The sequence below is a fragment of the Eurosta solidaginis genome, chromosome 2 (assembly GCF_040869045.1).
Source record: "Eurosta solidaginis isolate ZX-2024a chromosome 2, ASM4086904v1, whole genome shotgun sequence".
NCBI classification, from domain to species: domain Eukaryota; kingdom Metazoa; phylum Arthropoda; class Insecta; order Diptera; family Tephritidae; genus Eurosta; species Eurosta solidaginis.
In genome coordinates, this window is record NC_090320.1 from 176,791,363 (window position 1) to 176,817,052 (window position 25,690).

At 38.7% G+C, this 25,690-nt stretch overlaps 1 protein-coding gene across 4 annotated transcripts in view; it reads left to right on the plus strand.

The window, feature by feature from the left end:
- LOC137240343 (probable G-protein coupled receptor CG31760) overlaps nucleotides 1-25,690 on the plus strand; it is a 1,391,529-nt gene that overhangs the window by 1,033,007 nt on the left and 332,832 nt on the right. The gene's annotated exons all lie outside the window — the stretch shown is intronic.

The window sequence follows — 25,690 nt, forward strand, 5'->3', positions numbered from 1 at the left end:
AAGTTGGGCATTCGAAAAGCACGGACAATTGCATTGCATCCTCAGTCCGATGGTATGGTGGAACGTTTCAATAGAACATCATTGGAGGAACATTTAACGAAAGTAGTAGACAAGTACCATAAGGAGTGGGATACACACATACCATTATTCTTGATGGCTTACCGATCGGCAGTACATGAGACCAAACGCCCGCAAAGGTAATTTTTGGCAAGACCTTCGACTGCCAGCTGATTTTAAGTATGGGATAGATGCCATTGCGGAGAAAAATGTCAAGAAATCCACTGGTGTTTTGGAAGAAGAACTGAGAGAGATACACGATCTGGTAAGGCAACGAGCAAAGATTATGATTGACAAGATGAAAGCCAGATACGATAAATCAATTAATTCGGAAGGGTTTCAGGAAGGAGATTTGGTGCTGTTATACAACCCACAACGAAAAAAAGTTTGTCCCCGAAATTGCAGTGTAATTGGGAAGGCCCATACAATGTTGTAAAACGAATCAACGATGTAGTGTACCGCATACAAACCATTGGCAAACCACGAACCAAAATGAAAGTGGTTCATTTGGAGAGGCTGGCAGCGTTTAGATCGAGAGATTTGTCTGATCGGGACGATCAGAATTAGGTGGAGGGCAGTGTGACGAATATTAGCAGCACTAAGGGATACTATCATCTCTAAGCCGATGATAAGCAGTGACTTGCATGCACATCAATAATTCAATCATTATGTCTACACATATGTACGTACACGCAGCGGAGAAGCAACGCACAACCACATGCATATATCTGAGATACTCCCGAAAGTATGCAATGGTTGTGCAAGTGTTGCTCACATATACACGCGCATGGGTTATGAGAGAAGCTATAAAATCATGCATCTGTAGTTACAGCTGAGTAATTTTATGGCTGATAACTAACTAGTAAGTTCTGGAAATAGAAAAGCCTATAAATATGCAACGAGGAAACCAGACAGTATAAAAGGCAGCAACAGTAGAGGCACGACAATCAGTTTGATTTAAGACGCTATCTGGCGACCAATAGTAGTGTTATTCTGAAGTACTTTAATAAAGGCCATTTTGCATTATTGAATAGTGGAGTTATTTGTTCAACAGTTTAGTGACTCTACGTTCGCAAATAAGGGAATTGCAGTAAATTCGTTACAATACATATATATTGACCTAGAGCTCAAAAATACCTTGAATATTATTAACTAAAAGGCCAAAATACAAGAAAGTATTTATGGATCGCAACAACAAAAGCACATACAAAATTTACAGACATTTGAAACGCAAATATGGTATTGAGACCAAAAATTGTACAAAGCGTTACCACCAAAGCACACAACAGCTTATCAAGTTGAAGCAATCGACTAAGTTTCTGGTGAGATACAGAAAGAGCGGAATAACACCAAAGTTTATACACAACGCGACGAAGAACATATCATGCGTTCTCAACTGCAACACTAATGAAAAGAGAATTCCATGAAATATCATAAACACAGCAACGACATATCAAAAACGTTTCCACCGTAAACTCTTAAATCTTATTATATGGATGAAATATATAATAAGAAAGCAAAAGGAAAGAGAGTTTAGCTCGGTCGTATTAAGCTGGCAGACACACTATAGCAAACAACAATATTATATATTAAATAATTTATACCTCATTTATTGGCCATTTATTACCACAATAAAAAATGTATAGCTGCGTCCGGTTCCGAGAAAAGTGAGTGTCTGCTAGCTTAAGGCTCAAGCCAGCAGACACTTCGTGAAAACACGACGTACAGCTTCCGAACGACTTGAATAGTTTATATTACATTTAATGTCAATTTAGACCCATTAGCTTAACATAATTTCTGCTCAAACCCTTTGAGAGGCTGATAGATGTGTACATAAAGTCCAACGTGGATGAAAAGCTGCTCTCCACAACACAGCAGGCGTACACCAAAGGCAAGTCGGTTGACACCGCATTGCATAGGGTGGTAATAAGTGTGGAGATTGAAACGACTTTTTAATTTTATATATAAAGAAACCTTTATTCGATAAAGAATACGCCTAAATGTATGCGTCAATATCTTTTATTTTTCACAACAATGAATATTTTTGAAAATTGAAAAATCAATATTGAAACTTAAAATATTGATAATACATTTAAAAATTACAAACTTAAAATTAACTTAAATACAAAGTTAAATAAAAATAATAAAAACCCTACATTACTCCCCCAGAGAACTTGCTATAAAACAAAAACAAGTTTCTCTCCCGTTAGTTTTTCTTAACTCTTTTTTTTAATATATTTTGCTCGGCGAGCAGTTACGATCAAATGTGCATGCCGTTTTGTCTTCAGTAATTCAACTCACGAGAGCGTTTCCGCTGCTTTTATATGGTTATTGCCGTTGTGTCGGTATGTGTTAGAAAATTCTTTTTCAATACTTTTTCTTTTTACGTCCACGCTGCTCTGCTCCTTTCTCCAAATTTAGTTGGCTTGCTTTTTCTTTCGCCTTTCACGTTGTTCAAAAAAAAAAAAATGCACACCACACAATTTTTTAAAATAGGCAGAGATCACCAATGTGGATATTGAAACCACTTTTTATTTTATATATAAAGAAACTTTTATTCAATAAAGAATACGCCTAAATGTCTGCGTCAATATCTTTTATTTTTCAAAGCCATGAATATTTTTGAAAATTGAAAAATAAATATTGAAACTTAAAATATTGACAATACATTTAAAAATTACAAAGTTCAAAGTAACTAAAATACAAAGTTAAACAAAAATAATAAGAACCCTACAATAAGCATAGAGAAATCCCTGTAATATAAGGAGTATGCTCTAGGAGTCTTCTTGGACATTGCAGGGGCTTTCAATAATGTTGCGAATTGGCGATTATGGATGGTCTTAATTACATTAAAGTACATCCTGCCTTAATCAGGTGGATCAGCTGCATATTAAATTGTAGAAAGATTACATCACAATGGGGATTGTACGAGGCCACGAAATCAGTGGACAGGGGCACGCCGCAGGGAGGCGTGCTATCACCTCTACTGTGGACGCTGGTTATCAACCAACTGCTCAGGCAATTCGATGAGGGACCCGTAAAACTTACGGCTTACGCAGATGACGTTGCAATTGTCATAAGTGGAAAGTGCCTTCCAACGATTATTTCTTTGATGGATCGGGCCCTTCGAGATATTCAAACCTGGGCATCTAATTTCGGTTTGAAAGTCAATGCGGAGAAGACGGATATGGTCTTGTTTACAAAGAGGTACAATGTCCCAAATTGGACCAGGCCTAAGTTAGGAGGGGTGACCTTACAGGAGAAACCTTGCACAAAATATCTGAGAATCATCCTAGACAGTAAGCTGTCATGGAAGCTCAACGTGGAGGAGAGGGTCAAGAAGGCCTCAACGGCACTCTATGCATGTAAAAGAATGCTGGGGTGTACGTGGGGTCTATCGCCCTCTCTTTCTCATTGGGTTTTTACAGCGATTGTAAGCCCTATTCTATACTATGGAGTTCTTGTTTGGTGGAAAGCCACACAATAAACAAAATACCTCAAAAAATTAGAGGGGGTATGCAGGCTATTGATGCTTAGCATTACGGGAGCCCTGAACACAACACCGACGGCTGCACCGTATGGCATTCTGCACATTCCACCTGTAGACCTGGTAGCAAAGAACAAAGCATTAACGACCGCAACCAGGCTCGGTGCTTCGGGGCAGCTTGAGCGCCGACCATATGGCCATAGTAGTATAGCGTCATCAATTCCAAGACGAACAGACTACCTGATTCCCTATCTGCGCTTCGAGGGAGATCTTAAGGCCACAATAGAGGTGGACGGTTGCGCAAATGGCGGACGAGGCGATACATGTGTACACCGATGGATCCAAAGTAGTGGAAGCAGTATGGTCTGCGGTATATTGCGCTGATCCGGAAATAAGCAGATCCTACAGGCTGCCGGTATTACTGTCAAGCAGCAATTAAGGCAATAATTACGCAGAGCACAGCATCTAAATGCGTGTTAGAGTGTAAGCAGTCTCTGGAGAGAATCGGGACAGGGAGAAGCATACATCTATATTGGGTCCCAGCGCATATGGTAATAGATGGGAATGAAAAAGCGGACGAACTATCTAAAAAGGGCGCATCCCTTGAAGCATGCTCCGTACATGTCCCAATTAGATTGGGCGAGATTAAGCGAAGGCGAGATGTGCACATGATCGACCAATCGGGAAAGGCGTGGGTTCAAACGCGGGGCTGTAAAGTGTAGAAGATTATGTGTAGGTCTTACAACCTTAGACTAACACAGTTGCTTCTATCATTAAAAAGAGAGGACTGTAGACTCATGAAGGGCATTCTGACTTGACACTTCCTTCTGGCGTCACATGCCTTTAAATTAGGCCAGTGATAGCAGATGTAGGAAGTGCGGGTTCGAGGAGGAAACGATCGAGCACGTTCTGTGCTCGTGCCCTGCACTTGCCAGGCGAAGACTCCAGCTATTAGGAGTGGTACAGCTGTCAGATCTAGAAGCAGCAAGTGGCTTAAGTCCTAGGAAGCTTATAGTATTTGCCAAGATGACTGAGTCATTTTATAACATAGGTCCTGGTTTTTGATAGGGTTTTTTAGTTTGGTCGTTAAAACAAACTTCTGGTAACACTACGGACTCAATCAGTCTATGTGAGCTCCTTATGGACCGGCCAGTTCAACCTAACCTAATGTCAATTTATTACCACAAAAAAAATTTATAGCTGCGTCCGGTTCCGAGAACAGTGAGTGTCTGCTAGCTTAAGACCCAAGCCAGCAAACACTTCGTGAAAACCCGACGTACAAGCTTCCGAACGACTTGAATAGTTTATATTACATTTATTGGAATTTATTACCACAAAAAAATTTATAGCTGCGTCCGGTTCCGAGAACAGTTAGTGTCTGCTAGCTTAAGACTCAAGCCAGCAGACACTTCGTGAAAACACGACGTACAGCTTTCGAACGATTTGAATAGTTTATATTACATTTATTGGAATTTATTATAAAATTTATAGCTGCGTCCGGTTCCGAGAAAAGTGAGTGTCTACTAGCTTAACACCCAAGCCAACAGACACTTCGTGAAAACACGACGTACAGCTTCCGAACGACTTGAATAGTTTATATTACATTTATTGGCAATTTATTACTACACAAAAAATTTATAGCTGCGTCCGGTTCCGAGAAAATTGAGTGTCTGCTAGCTTAAGACCCACGCCAGCAGACACTTCGTGAAAACACGACGTACAGCTTCAGAACGACTTGAATAGTTTATATTACATTTATTGGCAATTTATTACTACATAAAAAATTTATAGCTGCATCCGGTTCCGAGAAAAGTGAGTGTCTGCTAGCTTAAGACCCACGCCAAGAGACACTTCGTGAAAACACGTTCAGAACGACTTGAATAGTTTATATTACATTTATTGGCAATTTATTTCCACAAAGAAAATTTATAGCTGCGTCCAGTCCGGGAAGACTCAACCCAGCAGACACTTCGTGAAAACACGACGTACAGATTCCGAACGACTTGAATATTTTATATTACATTTATTGGCAATTTATTACCGCAAAAAAAAATGTATAGCTGCGCCCGGTACCGAGAAAAGTGAGTGTCTGCTAGCTTAACACCCAAGCCAGCAGACATTTCGTTAAAACACGACATACAGCTTCCGAACGACTTAAATAGTTTATATTACATTTATTGGCAATTTATTACCGCAAAAACAAAATGTGTAGCTGCTTCCGGTTCCGAGAAAAGTGATTGTCTGCTAGCTTAAGACCCTAGCCAGCAGACACTTCGTGAAAACACGACGTACAGCTCCCTAACGTTGTCCTGAAAAATATTTTCACTATACCAAAAGGAAAGATTTAACTTTTTATATTTTGCCGACCCTAATAAACATATATTCTAACTTTCGAAAATCAGTGAAAAATCTTATTTCGAGAAGTTTTGAATATCGTGCGCGCAGGATTTCACAGCAATTTACTTCGGCATGATACATATGATGTAGATAGGTATATAAATTTGTTGTTACAAAACTATGTAGGTATGCTGACCTGTGTTATATATTTCCTCAGAATTTCGCAACTTTCAAAAACTGAACTTTGCGGAAATAAAATATTTTCGTAAAAAGTTGCGAAAAATTGAAGCTAGGACAAACAAGTAAGGAAGGTTAAGTTCGGGTGTAACCGAACATTACATACTGAGTTAAGAGCTATGGTGGCAACATAAGGGAAAATAACCATGTAGGAAAATGAACCGAGGGTAACCCTGGAATGTGTTTGTATGACATGTGTATCAAATGAAAGGTATTAAAGAGTATTTCTAGAGGGAGTGGGCCATAGTTCTATAGGTGGACGCCATTTAGGGATATCGCCATAAAGGTGGATCAGGGTTGACTCTAGAATTTGTTTGTACGATATGGGTATCAAATGAAAGGTGTTAATGAGTATTTTAAAAGGGAGTGATCCTTATTTCCATAGGTGGACGCCGCTTCGGGATATCGCCATAAAGGTGGATCAGGGGTGACCCTAGAATTTGTTTGTACAATATGGGTATCAAATGAAAGGGGTTAATGAACATTTTAAAAGGGAGTGGGCCTTAGTTCTATAGGTGGTTTCGAGATATCGCCATAAAGGTGGCCATGGGGTGACTCTAGAATGCGTTTGTACAATATGGGTATCAAACGAAAGGTGTTAATGAGTATTTCAAAGGGGCGGGCGTTTAGTTCTACAGGTGAACGCGAGATAGCGCAATAAATGTGGACCAGGGGTGACTCTAGAATGCGTTTGTACAATATGGGTATCAAACGAGAAGTGTTAATGAGTATTTTAAAAGGGAGTGGACCTTAGTTCTATAGGTGGTCGCCTTTTCGAAATATCGCCATAAAGGTGGACTAGGGGTGACTAGAATATGTTTGTACGATATGGGTATCAAATGAAAGGTGTTAATGAGTATTTTGAAAGGGCGTGGGGCTTAGTTCTATAGGTGGACGCCTTTTCGAGATATCGCCATAAAGGTGGACCAGGGGTGACTCTAGAATGTGTTTGTACAATATGGGTATCAAATTACAGGTATTAATGAGGCTTTTAAAAGGTAGTGGTGGTAGTTGTATATGTGAAGGCGTTTTCCAGATATCGACCAAAATGTGGACCAGGGTGACCCAGAACATCATCTGTTGGATACCTCTAATTTATTTATATATATAATACCACGAACAGTATTCCTGCCAAGATTTCAAGGGTTTTTTATTTCGCCCTGAAGATCTTTTTCATTTCAATCTACTTAATATGGTAGGTGTCACACCCGTTTTACAAAGTTTTTTTCTAAAGTTATATTTTGCGCCAATAAATTAATCCAAATACCATGTTTCATCCCTTTTTTCGTATTTGGTATAGAATTGGCATTTTTTCGTTTTTCGTAATTTTCGATATCGAAAAAGTGGGCGTGGTCATAGTCCGATTTCGGCCATTTTTTATACCAATACAAAGTGAGTTCAGATAAGTACGTGAACTGAGTTTAGTAAAGATATTTCGATTTTTGCTCAAGTTATCGTGTTAACGGCCGAGCGGAAGGACAGACGGTCGACTGTGTATAAAAACTGGGCGTGGCTTCAACCGATTTCGCCCTTTTTCACAGAAATAAGTTATCGTCCCATAATCTAAGTCCCTATCAAGTTTCACAAGGATTGGTAAATTTTTGTTCGACTTATGGCATTAAAAGTACCCTAGACAAATTAAATGAAAAAGGGCGGAGCCGCGCCAATTTTGAAATTTTCCTTTATTTTTGCATTTTGTTTCACCATATCTTTACTGGAGTTGAATGTTGACATAATTTATATATATACTGTAAAGATATTAAATTTTTTGTTAAAATTTGACTTAAAAAACATTTTTTTTTAAAAGTGGGCGTGGTCGTTCTCCGATTTTGCTAATTTTTATTAAGCATACATATAGTAATAGGAGTAACGTTCCTGCCAAATTTCATCATGATATCTTCAACGACTGCCAAATTACAGCTTGTAAAACTTTTAAATTACCTTCTTTTAAAAGTGGGCGGTGCCACGCCCATTGTCCAAAATTTTGCTAGTTTTCTATTCTGCGTCATAAGTTCAACTCACATACCAAGTTTCATCGCTTTATTCGTCTTTGGTAATGAATTATCGCACTTTTTCGGTTTTTCGATATTTTCGATATCGAAAAAGTGGGCGTGGTTATAGTCCGATATCGTTCATTTCAAATAGCGATCTGAGATGAGTGCTCAGGTACCTACATACCAAATTTCATCAAGATACCTCAACATTTACTCAAGTTATCGTGTTAACGGACAGGCGGACGGACGGACGGACATGGCTCAATCAAATTTTTTTTTGATCCTGATGATTTTGATATATGGAAGTCTATATCTATCTCGATTCCTTTATACCTGTACAACCATCCGTTATCCAATAAAAGTTAATATACTCTGTGAGCTCTGCTCAACTGAGTATAAAAATAATTTTTCCCATTTTAACGAAATTGGAAAATAGCTGCGTCCGGTTCCGAGAAAAGTGAGTATCCTCTGGCTTAAAGGCCGCGCCACATTGAAATTTTTCATATAGACGCGTTTTACACAAGTTTATGCTTCCAGTAATATCGCGACCATAGTAAATAATATATATAGTAAACAATATAGTAAATATGGTAAACAATGATCGCGGCAATCAAGCAAGATGTTGAGTTTATTAATATGACGGAAAGACTTGGCAATTGAACTTTATTTCGCCTTGCCCATTCACATTCAAAATTTTGCGAATCACTGTTATAAACATTCTCACTATACAATAAATTTACTTTCTAACATACATATTTTGTACGCATAATGCATAAGATTAAGTTAAACGCATCTCTATGAAAAACTGCTCACATATATGACGGGGCCATTGTGTACAGTACCAGTGCATAGTGTACAAGTACAAGTGTGTTGACTTCTTTCTGACAGGTACTCGCTTAAGTGAGCATAACGGGAAAATCTGGGTTGCCATTGTTGTTTCGGTTGAAAACGGTCAATTAGGGTTCTGTGCAGAGACGTAAAAGATTGAAACAGGGTTTATGTAGTCACAAAGTGTTGCCCCTGTTCCACATAATTTATTGTAGGTCATAGCGAAAAGTGTTCAGTTCAGAGTTATTCATTTTCATTAAAAGTTTAATTTATTACGGAGGGTTACTCCTTTAAGTGTAAAAAGCAGAGAAAACGTAGAGTTTACCTATCTAATTATTGTGAAAAACTTTTTAATTTGAATTTCTGTACCCAAGTTTACTATATTTGTGTAACACAAGAATCTGGAGGTGAATTCCTTAACTATGAAAAACTGAAAAATGTACACTTATTGAAAACTCATTTCCACACACAATTTACACTTTGAATTTAGTTGTGTTTTTATGCACAAAATTTTGAAACTAAAAGCAAAATTTTCATTTGTCAGAAAAAATAGAGAAAAAACGGCCTAATGTGAAAAAACCCTACAGAAATGCAAACTGGCTTGTTTATTTTTAATGAACTACTTTGTATTTTTCTTATATTTCGTGGGTTTTTATATTATACCTTTATATTAAGTCGCATTCATGTTTGTCCCCTCATTTCCATACGAATTTTTGACCCACGGAAAAGTATTTTTCGGTGACCTCCCGTTGAGCTAGACACTTGATAGAGCATAGTTCAGATCTGGGAGAAATTACAATGCAAGTGAAAAAAAATCCGATAGGTGGCGCACGGGTCGAGATATACAGAAAATTTATTTTAAAATGGAAATTCTACGATCGAATTTTAACTAACTTCTCGGTGATCCAGAGACTTGAAACTTAGCACGTAGTTTGCGAATCGCTGGCACTACAATTCGTGGAAAACAGAATGCCGCCAGGTGGCAGACGAATCGAGATATACGAAAATCCCTGAAGAAACGCAGGGAATTTTGCGATCGATTTTTAGGTAACTTCCCGGTGAGCTAGAGACTTGGAACTTAGGCGTGAGTCAGAACCCGGTGACAATGCAATATTTGATCAAAAAAATTTCGCTAGATGGAGCATGGATCGAGATATTAAGAAAATTAGTTTTGATTTTGGCATCCTTCAATCCATTTTTAACTAACTTCCCGGTGACCTAGAGACTTGAAACTTGGCACACAGTTCGAAGCTTGGTGACAATAAAATCTACAAAAAACAAAATTCCGCTAGGTAGCGCGCTAAGTGAGATAACTACAAATCCTTGCAAAACGAGGGGAATCTTGCAATCGATTTTATAGTAACTTCCCGATGAGCTGGAGATAAAGTAGTGTTATATAGGAGTTTGATTTGTTTGCACTTACAGCACCATTTTATTTGCAGGAGACTTTCACAGCTACAAAAATTAGGGCGGATTTACATAGACGCTTTGGCTGTGTTGCATTCATTAATTCATCTGTCGGGCGAAGTATCGAAAAATTTACATAAATACTTTGGTTGCGTGCCTACGCTTTGACAACGCCGTACGGAAAACAATGAAACGCCGTACGTTATCATTGCTTTGAAGCGACCAAAGCGTTTATATAATTTTGCCCTTATGCATTTGTGTAAACAGCCTTAGAAATGAAAATATTCCATGTTACATGTGTGGCGCTTTATATTTTGACTTTAATTTAAATAAGGTTTGCTTTCCGTATGTTTCCGCATTGTTGCAGACTACAAATCTTCTAGTATTCTTATTTCCGCGGAAATATATGCAACTATTTCATCTGTAAATACTACAAAGCTTTATTAAACTGTTAAATGCAACTCAGCTTGAAGTACTCTTACGTACGAAAAATGCAACTCTAGACCTGAGATTTGCATCAGGTGAGCGAGGCTGTTTGTAGTTTTGACGTTTATCGCTTAGTTGACACACTTGTATAGGTACACTATGTACCAGTGTGTCAACTAAGCGATAAATGTCAAAATTAAAAACAGCCTCGCTCACCTGATGCAAATCTCAGGTCTAGAGTTGCATTTTTGGTACCTAAGAGTACTTTAAGCTGAGTTGCATTTGATAGTTTACTAAAACTTTGTAGTTTTAACAGATGAAATAGTTGCATATATTTCCGCGGAAATATAAATAATAGAAGATTTGTAGCCTCCAACAATGCGGAAAGATACCAAAACCAAAATTTATTTAAATTAGAGCCAAAAAGATCTAGAGAAACTTAACAAAATATAAAGCGTGCAAATTTTCACTTTTATGGCTGTTTACACAAATGTATAAAGCAAAATTATATAAACGCTTTGGCCGCTTCAAAACAAAGATAACGCAAGGCGTTTGATTGTTTTTTGTATGGCGTCGTCAAAGCGTAGGCACGCAACCAAAACGTTTATGTAAATATTTTGATGTTTCGCCGACAGATGAGTTAAATTTCCTATATTTTGCCAAGCAAAGTTTTTTGAATGTTAAAGGACTCAAAAAGTTGGGAAATTCTCAAAGGAGGATTTACAACTCTCATCGCTTCAAAGCGAAGAAAATGGCAAGGAGTCTCATTTTGATATTATGGGCCTGCCAAGGCTTCAGATCGATGCAACACAACCAAAGCGTCTATGTAAATCCGCCTTAATTTCTGTCGCTGTGAAAGTCTCCTGCAAATAAAACGGTGCTGTGAGTGGAAGCAAACCAAAGAAGCGGCCAAAAATATGAATGAATAAAAGTTTAACTATTAGATACATTTTTATGCAATACAATTTTTGTTTTTTCGTTTAAAAATGCTGTTACCAAACTCTTTTATTAAACAATATAATGAACTTGGGTACAGAAATTCAGAAATCCTAGAAAATATTTTACCGATATACTTTGTTGTTGCGTTTAAAAAGATTTTCCCAATAATTTGAAAAACTCTACGTTTTCTATGCTTTTCACACTTAGAGAAGTAACCTTGTATGATAAATTAAATTTTTAATGAAAGTCAATAACTCTGAACAGTTTTCGCCATGAAAAAAATTAAAATGGTGTGGAACAGGAGCAACACTTTTGTGACTACATAAACCCTGTTTCAATCTTTTACGTCCCTGCACAGAACCCTAATTGACCGTTTTTAACAGAAACAATAATGGCAACCCAGATTTTCCCGTTATGCTCACTTAAGCGAGTGCCTGTCAGAAAGAAGACAACACACTTGTACTTGTACACTATGGACGGGGCTTTAAGTCTGAAGCCAACAGACGCTTCGCGAAAACACGTATTAACATATGTACATATCTACATACATATGTACGATGTATGCACTAACATGGCGTATACTTGCTACAAATGATTTAAGTAATGCGTAATGGCGGTGCCACAATGACATTTTTCATATAGATGCATTTAACCCAAGCTTATGCATTCCAATAACATCGCCACAATCAACCAAGATGTTGCGTTTGTAAATATGAGGGAACTTCAGACTTGGCAATTGAAGTTTATTACGCCTTGCCCATTCATATACAAAATTTCGCAAAGCACTGTTAAAAACATTCTCCCTATACAACAAAAATACTTGCTAACATATTTTGTGTCGTATTCATTTGTAATATTGCAGTTTCTATTTGCGAAAAATGTTAGAAAATTTACCAACCAGTGGGAAAAATAATTTCACTTGCAAAGTGTGCCAACACCCTTAGCCAAATCAACTGTCAAATTCTTCTTATGCTTTGCTTGGAACAAAATTTGGGAGATGGCTAGTTTTTAATATCAGATGGCTAAAGTGTCGCTCATTCTATCGTTGTCCATAAAAATACGTGCAATCTACTCATAATGCATAAGCTTGTGTTAAACTCATCTATATGAAAAACTGCTTATGTGTCGGACCTATAAATTTAGTTGCATTAAAGGCGGTGCCACAATGACATTTTTCATATAGATGCGTTTAACACAAGCTTATGCATTCCAATAACATCGCCACAATCAACCAAGATGTTGCGTTTGTAAATATGAAGGAACTTCAGACGTGGCAATTGAAGTTTATTACGCCTTGCCCATTCACATACAAAATTTCGCGAAGCACTGGTATAAACATTATCCCCTTAGAACAAAGATACTTGCTAACATATTTTGTGTCCTATTCATTTGTTATATTACAGTTTTTACCTGCGAAAAATGTTAGAAAATTTACCAACCAGTGGGAAAAATAATTTCACTTGCAAAGTGTGTGAACAACCTTAACCAAACAAATGTCACATTCTTCTTCTTATGCTTTGCTTGTAACAAAATTTGGGAGATGGCTACTTTTCAATATCAGATGGCGCTAGTGTCGCTCAATCTACCGTTCTCCGTAAAATACGTGCAATCTACTCATGTAATGAAGGAATTGATGTTCGGAGTTTTTTCAAAGATTTCCCGAAATCCTGAATCACAAAAGGGAGTGCAGTTCAGTACGAAAATGAAAAAATGTAGTGGTTAGTTCTATAGGTGGACGCCTTTTCGGGATATCGTTATAAAGGTGGACCAGGGTTGACTCTAGAATGCGTTTGTACATTATCAGTATCAAACGAAAGGTGATAATAGGTATTTTAAAAGGGAGTGGGCCGTAGTCGCCTTTTCGAGATATCGCCATAAAGGTGGACCAGGGGTGACTCTAGAACTCCTTTACGGCGATATCCCGAAATGTCGTCCTCCTATAGAACTATGCACTCCCTTTTAAAATAATCTTTAATACCTTCCATTTGAAACACATGTCATACAAACACATTCGAGGGTTACCCTAGGTTCATTTTGCTAAATGGTGATTTCCCCTTACTTTGTCTCCAAAGCTGTTAACTGAGTATATAATGTTTGGTTACACCCGAACTTAGCCTTCCTTACTTGTTTTTTTTTTTACTATTTATGTAAATAAAGTACTTTGTATGGCTGCAGCCCATGTTTAAATAGTAGATACATCAAGCCTTCTATTGTATTTGTTGCCCTTTTCATTGCTTAATCGACTAAACTGAGATTTTATAACAATTAGTATGCATAAGTTGGGTAAAGGGGATAGTGACCCGTTGGCGCCCCTTTAATACTTTTTGCACATGCTACTACAATTCACTAACACTAACAAAGCCCGGGCATGCGCAGAACATACATTTGCACAGTTTCAGCAAATAATTATTGACAGAAAATTTGCACAATAGGAAGATAGGAAGGTATTGATCATTGTTTACTATATAGTTTGGCAGCTTAAATAGAGCTTATGTTGCGATTCGAGTGGAAGGCAGTGGACTAGGCAGTCGAATGTCATGTAATGAAGGAATTGATGTTCGGAGTTTTTTCAAAATTTTCCCGAAATCCTGAATCACAAAAGGGAGTGCCGTTGAGTACGAAAATGAAAAAAATGTAGTTAGGTTTTGCCCCTTTTTTAGCAGGAGATTTTCGGTTTAAAAATGTATATATATATACCAATGTTCCTTCTATTACTCATTTTATCTATGGAGCTTCACATGCACTTTATAGAAACGTGCTTTTTAATTTTACGCACTTATTCCTTAATGAAAATAAATGAAACACGTATTAATGTAAGAATTAATCATATTTCTTACTTCTTAAATGTTCTTCTTAAATATTATAAATGTGTTAAAAGTAGCAGGACTAAAATAATATTGACAAATCTGATATGTCAAACTAATTTTATATAATAAAAATGATTTCATAAATTGCATGCATTTTATACATATACATTATATTTTAAATTTTCTCTAACTATTCGTTTTGTGCTGACTACATTTTGCTTATGCATAACTTTCTTTGGCTATATAAGCTAACAATTCCAGGGGCCGTTTTCACCATCTTCGGTGAACGTTAACAAACACTTTATTTGAAAGAAATCGTTCAGTGATTCGTCAAATAAGGGTTACTTTAAAATAACGAACGTTAAAATTTCCCCTGTCACATGAGGAAAAATGAAAGACAACTATTTTTATAACATGAAGATAGATAGAAAATTTATTGGGGATTGCACTGCGACCGTTGATCTATTGTGCCCTTATCAGATTGCGTCGCGTTCCAGGAGGATATGTTCCTACGTCTCTCCTGATCGATCACGAAATCGACATGAATACAAAATTATGTTTTTTATTTAGTTGAACGGCGATAGAAAATCGGTTTTTTTTCTAAAATGCAAGAAACTTCAAGAAGAACGTAAGTTTTTAATTATTTGTGTGTTGCTTTGACGTTGGCGTTGCGTTGCTTATGGATTGAAGCAATTAAAACACGTGTGTTCAAACTCAGATGTAGACGCAACGCAAGTGCCAAAACGACGCAAAAGTCACCTTAAGCGTATTTGCTTTAGGTGTCATTTGTCAATATTAATTAAAAATGTTAGATCTCCTAAAAAGTTGAACTCAGGCAAGATACAAAAGAGGCATAGCTTCGTAGACGCCTGCAAAATATGGCATGCAGCTAAGATCTCTCTACACCTCAAGATTGCATATGCTGTGCCTAATACGCGTCTATGAAGCTACGCCTCGTGTCCATCTTCACTTAGATTATATTTCAAAGACATTTTTTTAGCTTTAAACTTTGTTCATAATATTCATGTACATGTCTACTACTATTGCAGTCGCTTGCATACTACTATTTCATTATTTAAAAAAAATTTAGATCGGAAAAATGCAACCTTATCACGTGCATTCTCAAACACGGTTGCCAAATCATGTTGTCATTTGGGACCAAATTTTATCGAAACAAGTAAGGAAGGCTAAGTTCGGGTGTAACCGAACATTACATACTCAGTTGAGAGCTATGGAGACAAAATAAGGGAAAACCACCATGTAGGAAAATGAACCTAGGGTAAACCTGGAATGTGTTGTTTGTACGATATGGGTATCAAATGAAAGTTGTTAATGAATATTTTAAAAGGGCGTGGGCCTTTTCGAGATATCGCCATAAAGGTGGACCAGGGGTGACTCTAGAATTTGTTTGTACGATATGGGCATGAAAAGAAAGGTGTTAATGAGCTTTTTAAAAGGGCGTTGGCCTCAGTTCTATAGGTGGACGCCTTTTCGAGCTATCGCCATAAAGGTGGACCAGGGTTCACACTAGAATTTGTTTGTACGATATGGGTATCAAATGAAAGGTGTTAATGAGTATTTTAAAATGGAGTGGGCCATAGTTCTATAGGTGGTTAGTTCTATAAGTGGACGCCTTTTCGGGATATCGTTATAAAGGTGGACCAGGGTTGACTCTAGAATGCGTTTGTACATTATGAGTATCAAACGAAAGGTGATAATGAGTATTTTAAAAGGGAGTGGGCCTTAGTCGCCTTTTCGAGATATCGCCATAAAGGTGGACCAGGGGTGACTCTAGAATTTGTTTGTACGATATGGGCATGAAAAGAAAGGTGTTAATGAGTTTTTTTAAAAGAGCGTTGGCCTCAGTTCTATAGGTGGACGCCTTTTCGATATATCGCCATAAAGGTGGACCAGGGGTGACTCTATAATGTGTTTGTACAATATGGGTGTCAAATTAAAGGTATTAATAAGAATTTTAAAAGGGAGTTGTGGTAGTTGTATATGTGAAGCCGTTTTCGAGATTTCGACCAAAATGTGGACCAGGGTGACCCAGAACATCATCTGTCGGGTACCGCTAATTTATTTATATATGTAATACCACGAAGAGTATTCCTGCCATGATTCCAAGGGCTTTCGATTTCGCCCTGCAGAACTTTTTCATTTTCTTCTACTTAATATGGTAGGTGTCACACCCATATGGAGGGTGGGGCCGTCCACGATAGTGGGGAAAGCTTCTGACCGCCATTCACCTGGGAATGGCCAGAGCGATTCTTTTGCATGCGGTTCAAGCAGCTCACTACTGCCGGTCGCTTGCGGCCAAGTATCCTCTGGATAGCCGCTAAACACCCGTTTAGCGGTGAGCTAATGTGAGAAGGCGACAACCTGGCTAGGCCACTCTGACATAATCGGTTTAAGGGCTAGCCGGGGGAGATCTAATCGGCAGCGTCTGTACACCTCTAGGTGCGGCTGCAAGCGGGTGTCTGTCTTGGAGCAAGCGGCTCGCTATATAAACGTGCCAAATAATATTTTCACCCCCGCTAAGCGGGTTGTGCGCTGGGCTTGGCACCCGCCACGTAAAAACATACTCCAATGAAATATAACAACAAGCCTCGGATAAATACACTCTCTATTGATGACGACCATGGCAAACGTTTGAAGGACAATGAATTGAGGGCATGCACCTGGAACGTCCGCTCCCTGAGTGGGATTGGTGCAGATGCCCGGCTGGTTGATGTCCTCGTCAAAGCAAAATCTGACATCACCGCCATCCAAGAAATGCGTTGGACGAAGCAAGGAAGAAAGAAGATCAAAAATTGTGACACATATTGGAGTGGTCATGCGAATAAGCGCAGTTTCGGCGTCGGATTCGTGGTGGGAGAAAGACTTTGTCGCCAAGTGCTGGCGTTCACGCCTGTGGACGAGCGTCTCGCCGCTATCCGAATAAAAGCAAAATTTTTTAATATATCATTCATCTGCGCCCATGTGCCGACAGAGGAGAAAGACGATGAGGTGAAAGACACTTTTTATGAACAATTAGAACGCACATACGATCGCTGCCCCCGCATGATATAAATTCGTGCTTGGCGACTTTAACGCCAGGGTGGGCAAAGAAGGTGTTTTTGGCCCTACAGTCGGAAAGTTCAGCCTACACAATGAAACTTCTCCTAACGGACTGAGGCTGATTGACTTTGCCGGTGCTCGAAACATGGTCATATCCAGCACGAGGTTCAAGCATAAAAAGATACATCAAGCTACATGGCTGTCTCCTGATCGAAATACTCGCAATCAGATCGATCACGTTGTGATAGACGGACGGCATGCCTCCAGTGTTTTGTATGTGCGCACGATCCGAGGACCTAACATCGACTCTGACCATTATCTCGTTGCAGCCAAAATACGCACCCGCCTCAACGCGGCTAAAACCAAGGAACAAAAAACACAAGGAAAGCTAGACGTCGAAAAGCTTCAATCACAACAGACTGCCAATGATTTCGCAACTCGACTCTCACACCTGCTCTCTGAGAGCACAACTCAACCTGAAGGAATACAGGAGCAGTGGGAGCATATCTCCAAAGCACTTCGTACTGCCGCCGAGGAAAACATTGGTTACCGGCGGCCACGAAAAAACAACTGGTATGATGAAGAATGCCGCGTTGCAACCGAAAGAAAAGACGCTGCCTACAGGGCTACGTTAAAAGCGAGCGCGACAAGAGGAGTGTGTGAACGCTATCGTGAGTTGAAAAGGAAAGCGAGACGCCTTTTCAGGAAGAAAAAAGCAGAAGCAGAAAGGCATGACTGCGAGGAGCTTGAGCTGCTAGCCACCAGGAATAACGCCCGAAAATTCTACCAAAAAATACGGCGACAGACGGAAGGTTTTAAGACCGGGGCAAACTCCTGTAGGAATGAAAACGGCGACCTTGTAACTGATGTCCAGAGAGTGCTTAGATTATGGAGGGAATACTTCTCTGCTCTCCTAAATGGAGACAGCAATTCACCGCGCAGAGATGAAGAACAAGATCCCGCAATCGATGATGATGGAATATATGTCCCCCCGCCCGATTATGACGAAGTTGGAATAGCAATAACCAGATTGAAAAACAACAAGGCCGTGGGCGCTGATGGATTGCCTGCGGTGCTATTCAAGTTCGGCGGCGAGGAGTTGGTAAGGCGCATGCAGCAGCTTCTTAGCAAAATATGGGCGGACGAAAGCATGCCCGACGGTTGGAATCTAAGTGTTCTTTGCCCAGTCCACAAGAAGGGAGATACTGCAAAATGCACCAACTATCGTGGAATCAGCCTTCTTAATATCGCATATAAGGTCCTTTCAAGTGTATTGTGCGAAAGATTGAAGCCCACCGTAAACCGGCTGATTGGACCTTATCAGTGCGCTTTAGACCTGGTAAATCTACCATCGACCAGATTTTCACAATGCGCCAAATCTTGGAAAAAACCCGTGAAAAGAGAATCGACACACATCACCTCTTCGTCGATTTTAAAGCCGCCTTCGACAGCACGAAAAGGAGCTGCCCATATGCCGCTATGTCTGAATTTGGTTTCCCCGCAAAACTTATACGGCTGTGCAAAATGACGTTGAGCAACACCATCAGCTCAGTCAGAATTGGGAAGGACCCCTCTGAGCCGTTCGAAACTAAACGAGGTTTCAGGCAGGGTGACCCACTATCGTGCGATTTCTTTAATTTGATGCTGGAGAAAATTATACTAGCTGCAGAACTTAACCGCACTTGAACAATATACTATAAAAGCGTGCAATTACTGGCATATGCTGATGACATTGATATCATCGGCCTAAACACCCGCGCTGTTAGTTCTGCCTACTCCAAACTGGAAAAAGAAGCGGTAAAGATGGGTTTGATGGTGAATGAGGACAAAACGAAGTACCTGCTGTCATCGAGCAAAGAGTCAGCGCATATGCGCCTTGGCAACCACGCTACTGTTGGCAGCCATAATTTCGAAATAGTAAAAGACTTAGTTTATTTGGGAACCAGCATCAACACTAGCAACAACATCAGCACTGAAATCCAGCGAAGAATCAGTCTTGCCAATAAATGCTAATTTGGACTAGGTAGGCAATTGAAAAGTAAAGTCCTCTCTCGGCGAACGAAAATCATACTCTACAAGTCACTTATCGTACCCGTTCTGCTATATGGGGCAGAAGCATGGACCATGACAACAGCAGATGAAGCGGCTTTGGGAGTGTTCGAGAGAAAAGTTCTTCGAAAGATTTATGGACCTCTACGCGTTGGCGATGGCGAGTACCGAAGAAGATTTAATGATGAGCTGTACGAGCTATACGCAGACATCAACATAGTCAGCGAATTAAAACGCAGCGGCTGCGCTGGCTAGGCCATGTTATGCGAATGAAAGATGATGCTCCGGCCAAGAAAGTGTTTCTATCGGAACCCGCCTATGGAAGCAGAGGTAGAGGGGGCCCCCACTCCGTTGGAAGGACCAGGTGGAAAACGATTTAAACTCCCTTGGTGTGACCAATTGGCGCCGGTTGGCGGAGCGAAGGAGCGACTGGCGCGTCTTGTTGGACGGCCATAACCGTTTAGACGGTTAAACGCCAATTAAGTAAGTCACACCCATTTTACAAAGTTTTTTTCTAAAGTTATATCTTGCGTCAATAAACCAATGCAATTACCATGTTTCATCACTTTTTTCGTATTTGGTATAGAATTATGGCTTTTTTTTTCGTAATTTTCGAAATCGAAAAAGTGGGCGTGGTCATAGTCGGATTTCGGCCATTTTTTATACGAATACAAAGTGTGTTCAGATAATTATGTGAACTGAGTTTAGTAAAGATATATCAATTTTTGCTCAAGTTATCGTGTTAACGGTCGAGCGGAAGGACAGACGATCTACTGTGTTTAAAAACTGGGCGTGGCTTCAACCGATTTCGCCCTTTTTCACAGAAAACAGTTATCGTCCTAGAATCTAAGTCCCTACCAAATTTCACAAGGATTGGTAAATATGTGTTCGACTTATGGCATTAAATGTATCCTAGACAAATCAAATGAAAAAGGGCGGAGCCACGCCCGTTTTGAAATTTTCTTTTGTTTTTGTATTTCGTTGCACCATATCATTACTGGAGTTGAATGTTGACATAATTTACTTATATACTGTAAAGATATTAAATTTTTTGTAAAAATTTCACTTTAAAAAAATTTTTTTTTTTTAAAGTGGGCGTGGTCGTTCTCCGATTTTGCTAATTTTTATTGAGCATACATATAGTAATACATGTAACGTTCCCGCCAAATTTCATCATGATATCTTCAACGACTGCCAAATTACAGCTTGCAAAACTTCTAAATTACCTTCTTTTAAAAGTGGGCGGTGCCACGCCTATTGTCCAAAATTTTACTTATTTTCTATTCTGCATCATAAGTTCAACCCACCTACCAAGTTTCATCGCTTTATCCGTCTTTGGTAATGAATTATCGCACTTTTTCGATTTTTCGAAATTTTCGATATCGAAAAAGTGGGCGTGGTTATAGTCCGATATCGTTCTTTTTAAATAGCGATCTGAGATGAGTACCCAGGAACCCACATACCAAATTTCGTCAAGATACCTCAAAATTTACTTAAGTTATCATGTTAACGGACGATCGGACGGACGGACATGGCTCAATCAAATTTTTTTTTCGATACTGATGATTTTGATATATGGAAGTCTATATCTATCTCGATTCCTTTATACCTGTACAACCAACCGTTATCCAATCAAAGTTAATATACTCTGAGTATAAAAAGGACCAGACCTAAAAAAAAATGAACAAATTTTAATTGTATTATGTTTGGTATACAAACAATTCGGCAAGTTACTAGAGTATCGTATTTGTTGTAAAAAGCAAAAATTGTAGGATGTTTCAGGGGTGTCCTATATAAAATTTTCATAAAAAAAAGTAAAATTTTGGACAATGGGCGTGGCACCGCCCACTTTTAAAAGAAGGTAAGTTAGAAGTTTTGCAAGCTGTAATTTGGCAGTCGTTGAAGATATCATGATGAAATTTGGCAGGAACGTTAATATTATTACTGTATGTCTGCTTAATAAAAATTAGCAAAATCGGAGAACGACCACGCCCACTTTTTAAAAAATTTTTTTTTTAAATTCAAATTTTAAAATAAAAGTTAATATATTTACAGTATATAAATAAATTATGTCAACATTCAACTCCAGTAATGATATGGTGCAACAAAATACAAAAATAAAAGAAAATTTCAAAATGGGCGTGGCTCCGCCCTTTTTCATTTAATTTGTCTAGGATACTTTTAATGCCATAAGTCGAACAAAAATTTACCAATCCTTGTGAAATTTGGTAGAGGCTTAGATTCTAGGACGATAACTGTGAAAAAGGGCAAAATCGGTTGAAGCCACGCCCAGTTTTTATAAACAGTCGGCCGTCTGTCCTTCCGCTCGGCCGTTAACACGATAACTTGAGCAAAAATCGATATATCTTTACTAAACTCAGTTCACGTACTTATCTGAACTCACTTTGTATTGGTGTAAAAAATGGCCGAAATCCGACTATGACCACGCCCACTTTTTCGATATCGAATTTTACGAAAAATGAAAAAAATGCCATAATTATATACCAAATACGAAAAAAGGGATGAAACATGGTAATTGTATTGGTCTGACGCAAAATATAACTTTAGAAAAAAACTTGGTAAAATGGGTGTGACACCTACCATATTAAGTAGAAGAAAATGAAAAAGTTTTGCAGGGCGAAATCAAAAGCCCTTGGAATCTTGGAAGGAATACTGTTCGTGGTATTACATATATGAATAAATTAGCGGTACCCGACAGATGATGTTCTGGATCACCCTGGTCCACATTTTGTTTCGATATCTCGAAAACGCCTTCACATATACAACTAAGAGCCAACCACTCCTTTTTAAAATACTCATTAACACCTTTCATTTGATACCCATAATGTACAAACAAATTCTAGAGTCACCCCTGGTCCACCTTTATGGCGATATTTCGAAAAGACGTCCACCTATAGAACTAAGGCCCACACCCTTTTAAAATACTCATTAACACCTTTCATTTGATACCCATATCGTACAAACAAATTCTAGAGTCACCCTTGGTACACGTTTATGGCGATATCTCGAAAAGGCGTCCACATATAGAACTAAGGCCCACTCCTTTTTAAAATACCCATTAACACCTTTCATTTGATACACATATCGTACAAACAAATTCTAGAGTCACCCCTGGTCCACCTTTATGGCGATATTTCGAAAAGGCGTCCACCTAAAGAACTAAGGCCCGCGCCCTTTTAAAATACTCATTAACACCTTTCATTTGATACCCATATCGTACAAATAAATTCTAGAGTCACCCGTATTCCACCTTTATGGCGATATCTAGAAAAGGCGTCCACCTATAAAACTAAGGCCCACGCCCTTTTAAAATACGCATTAACACCTTTCATTTGATACCCATATTGTACAAACGCATTCTAGAGTCACCCCTGGTCCACTTTTATAACGATATTCCGAAAAGGCGTCCACCTATAGAACTAAGGCCCACTCCCTTTTAAAACACTTATTAACACCTTTCGTTTGATACCCATATTGTACAAACAAATTCTAGAGTCACCCCTGGTCCATCTTTATGGCGATATCTCGAAACGGCGTCCATCTATAGAACTTAGGCCCACGCCCTTTTAAAATACTCATTAATACCTTTCATTTGATACCCATATCGTACAAAATAAATTCTAGAGTCACCCCTGGTCCACCTTTATGGCGATATCTCGAAAAGGCGTCCACCTATAGAACTTAGGCCCTCTCTCTTTTAAAATTATCATTAACACATTTCATTTGATACCCATATCGTACAAACAAATTCTAGAGTCAGGCCTGGTCCACCTTTATGGTGATATCCCTAAATGGCGTCCATCTATAGAACTATGGCCCACTTCCTCTTAAAATACTCTTTAATACCTTCCATTTGATACACATGTCATACAAACACATTCCAGGGTTACCCTAGGTTCTTTTTACAACATGGTGATTTTCCCTTACTTTGTCTCCACAGCTCTCAACTGAGTATGTAATGTTCGGTTACACCCGAACTTAGCCTTCCTTACTTGTTATAGATGCTTTCATTTTCACTCACAGTTCAAACTTCATACCAGAGCCTAGATTCAGTAAGTGTGAGTTTAGAACTCAGACTAAAAAAGAAGCGTCTTAAAAGTTTCAACTGTATAATAATTGAACACCGATCGAAATATCTAAACACTAAAACAAGTATTTTTCTGATAATTGCGTTGTTTCATCAAAAATTAACGACAATGTGTTTGTCCGAACATTCAACACTTCATTTTTAATGCCTCGCCTAAATTATCTCCCAAGTGAAATGTCATTGTTCTTCTACATTTTATTGATAGAGCAATTTTCGTGGTAAGAATTCCATTGGAGTAAATTGAAAATTTTATGTGGGTAATAGATTTGCGACAATTTTTTAGCAGTGTTTTGAATTTTTGTTTCAGTGAAAAAGAAATAAAAGTACCAAACCCGTGCCGAAAAAGAACCAAAATTGAGAAAAAGGGACCAACCGACCATATAGGGGTGGAAGGGAATGGATTGTAGTGGCAACCGTGTTCTCAAATGCAAGCTTCCAAATCAAATACATATACATATAAGTACTTCGACATTACGAAATACATTGTCGCGTTGTGAGGCTAAGTATTTTTGCATAAAAGCTTTCCGAGCACCACAATACCACAGATAAAGTATAAAATTTCACAAAAATAATAAATTTTTTCGAAAAATCACACAGAATATCCGCAGTCATCGTCTACGAATTTAGAAACAATGAGAATGGCAAATACGAACGTGTATAAAATGTAATGTCAAAACGTATATGCACATGGTTGTATTTATATGCACGAAAATGCTTTGAAAACGCATGAAATTGTTAAAGTAAAGTTCAACAAGTAAGGAAGGTTAAGTTCGGGTGTAACCGAACATTACATACTCAGTTGAGAGCTATGGTGACAACATAAGGGAAAATAACCATGTAGGAAAATGAACCGAGGGAAACCCTGGAATGTGTTTGTATGACATGTGTATCAAATGAAAGGCATTAAAGAGTATTTTATGAGGGAGTGGGCCATAGTTCTATAGGTGGACGCCATTTAGGGATATAGCCATAAAGGTGGATCAGGGTTGACTCTAGAATGCGTTTGTACGATATGGGTATCAAATGAAAGGTATTAATGAGTACCCCTGGTCCACCTTTATGGCGATATCTCGAAAATGCGTCCACCTATAGAACTAAGGCCCATGCCCTTTTAAAATACTCATTTACACCTTTCATTTGATACCCATATCGTACAAACAAATTCTAGAGTCACCCCTGGTCCACCTTTATGGCGATATCTCGAAAAGGCGTCCACCTATAGAACTAAGGCCTACACACTTTTAAAATACTAATTAACACCTTTCATTTGATACCCATATCGTACACAAAAATTCTAGAGTCACCCCTGGCCCACCTTTATGGCGATATCTCGAAAGGGCATCCACCTATAGAACTAAGGCCCACTCCCTTTTAAAATACTCATTAACACCTTTCATTTGATACCCATATCGTACAAACAAATTCTAGAGTCACCCCTGGTCTACCTTTATGGAGATATCTCGAAAAGGCGTCCACCTATAGAACTAAGACCCACGCCCTTTTAAAATATTCATTAACACCTTTCATTTGATACCCATATCGTACAAACAAATTCTAGTGTCACCCCTGGTCCACCTTTATGGCGATATCTCGAAAAGGCATCCACCTATAGAACTAAGGCCCACACCCTTTTAAAATACTCATTAGCAGCTTTCATTTGATACCCATATTGTACAAACGCATTCTAGAGTCACCCCTGGTCCACGTTTATGGCGATATCCCGAAAAGGCGTCCACCCATAGAACAAAGGCCCACTCCCTTTTAAAACACTTATTACACTTTTCGTTTGACACCCATATTGTACAAACGCTTTCTAGAGTCAACCCAGGTGCACTTTTATAACGATATTCTGAAATGCGTCCACCTATAGAACTTAGGCCCACTCCCTTTTAAAATACTCATTAATACCTTTCATTTGATACCCATATAGTACAAACAAATTATAGAGTCACCC